The sequence below is a fragment of the Leptonychotes weddellii genome, unplaced genomic scaffold (genome assembly GCF_054177405.1).
Source record: "Leptonychotes weddellii isolate Sample4059 unplaced genomic scaffold, ASM5417740v2 HiC_scaffold_18653, whole genome shotgun sequence".
In the NCBI taxonomy this organism is placed as follows: Eukaryota; Metazoa; Chordata; class Mammalia; order Carnivora; family Phocidae; genus Leptonychotes; species Leptonychotes weddellii.
Genome location: NW_027771423.1, coordinates 1,027 through 3,310, shown reverse-complemented (window position 1 = coordinate 3,310; position 2,284 = coordinate 1,027). Strand labels below are relative to the sequence as shown.

Below are 2,284 nucleotides of genomic sequence, written 5' to 3'. Positions count from 1 at the left end.
TGCTCCGCGGCTCTATCACTTGCCAGAAGCGGCCGACGGAGGCCCCCTCCCCCACCGTCTATCCTCCCGAATATCGCCTCAGATTCACTTCTCTGCACGTTCTACCTTCCAGAAAGTGGTCGCTTTTCTGTTCAGAGAGTTGTTGTTATCTTTTCTTTGATCTCCTGTTGAGTTTGTAGGTGTTCAGAATGTTTTGATCCCTATCCAGCTGAATTCCTGAGACCAGACAAAATCCTGGTCTCCTACTCCTCTGCCATCTTGCTCCTCCAGATCTACTGAATCCTTATAATAAAGTAAGCTACGTCACTTCTTGGCCTTTTGGCTAAAATCAAGTGTAGTATCTTTTCTTATTAGTTTAATATCTGAAACATCCTCAATCCAAGGACAATATACTACATGGATTTTTAGAACAAGGAGATGGAATAGGAGCTTGCTCTGTCCACTTCATGCATCAACCTGGTATTGCAGTAATTCCAGGAATGGTGCATCCTCATCAGGGGATAAAGAAAAAGTAAGCTAGAGATAAAATAAAATGTTATTTACCGTATTGTCCTGTATTTAGCTCTACGGTAAGTTTACATCAGCTATCTGTAAGACTAATCATCTGTTAGTACCTACATCAGTATTGTCTTATATGATACAAAACACCATAGATGGTACATATATTATTAGCACTGAACATCAAAAATGAAAAGATAATGTATAGTATTTGTGTGCATAAGTTTTGATAAATTTTAACTTTTTATAATAGATTTTAGGTATTTTATGGTAGTCAATGATAAAACAGAATTGCATCTGCATATATTTTATGCATTTATGAGACTCCTAACTTTTTCTTAATTTTTTCAATGTTTATAAGCTATGTGGTTCATCTGTGAGATTTTTCAAACTGTCACAAATCTCCAAAAATTTTTCCAATATATTTATTAAAACAATTTGCTTATAAGTAGACTGACACTGTTCAAACCCATGTTGTTCAAGGGTCAAATGTATTTGGGGAAATATCCCCAAGAAGTCAGTTATACACCCAAAAATGTGGTTGCATACTTGAATAGCCTTCTGGTAGATGAGGTAGATGGATTACGATGAACAACAGGCCAGGAATAGGCTTTGGCTTTGTTCAAAAATTAAAAGTGATGTCTTCTGGAAAGGAAAAGTAATAGTAATAAAGGGGAAAGAAAAGGAGAAAAGGCGGGAGAAGAAGGATAAGTAATAGCTAACATTCATTGAGTGCCTACTGGGAGCAGATGACGTGCTTATGTTACATTTTTCCTTCACAGATAAGGAAACTGAGACATAGACAGAGGAACACCACTGAAGTATTGGCCAGGAGGTGGCGAAGCAAGGACTCCCACCCAGGTATCCTGACCTTTGAATAGAACATGTCTGAACACATGGCTATCTCACGCATGCATAGCTTGTCTTTTTAGCTACAGCAAGTGCTTCTGTAAAAACAGGTGTTCTGTTTTCTTCCATTTCTATTTTGTGCTGTGCAGCCCTGCTTCGTGCAGTCCTCATTCAACTCTTTAAGAAGGCATAGTGAAGTAAAGTGACGGTAGTTATATGCAGGTTAGGGCAGGAGAAGTGACACATCATTTCTCTGTCCTACTTTAGGATTAGCAGGACACGTTCTGTAGGCTCCTCTCTCCGTGCCTTCACTCATGGTGCTCCCTCGACATGAACTCTGTCCATCCTGCCAGTGTTCTTCAACATCGATCCTGAATGTTGCATTGTCTTGGCAGGTGAATTAATCTCTTCCTCTGCTGTCCTTCCAACTTATAAAGAATACTTACTTCCGGCTTCCTTTTGTTTTTGCCTCCTCCTCTTTAAAGACAGTGTTCATTTATTATTTCCCCTGGGCTCTGTCACACTCCTGGCATCCTGCCTTGGCACACACTCCTGGCTTTGCCTGGAAATACCTCACATATCCACATGGCTCACTTTTTTACTGATTCAAGCATCTCATCAGAGAGATCTGGTGTGCTCCTGTGGGAAGAAAACATGCCAAGGAACTGCGAGTTCTCAGTTCCATCCCTGGGAGCATAGAAGAAAGTATAAGAGGGTACAGTATGGGCAGGCCCCATTGATGCCACCATGCTACCTACAATAGTCCCCCAGCTGCCTCTTTTGGGTTGGTTTGTTTTAAAGATTTTATTTATTTATTTGAGAGAGAGACAGAGAGAGCACAAGCTGGGGGAGGGGTGGAGGGAGAGGGCCAAGCAGACTCTCCTCTGAGCAGGGAACCCGATGCAGCCAGGACCCTGAGATCCCAACCTGAGATGAA

At 41.3% G+C, this 2,284-nt stretch overlaps 1 non-coding gene across 1 annotated transcript; it reads left to right on the top strand.

Moving 5' to 3' along the window:
* Window positions 1-302: 302 nt before the first annotated feature.
* On the top strand, window positions 303-493 carry LOC115938535 (U2 spliceosomal RNA). Its single transcript, XR_004073618.1, has one exon. It is a non-coding gene; the product is annotated as a U2 spliceosomal RNA (small nuclear RNA).
* Window positions 494-2,284: the final 1,791 nt, after the last annotated feature.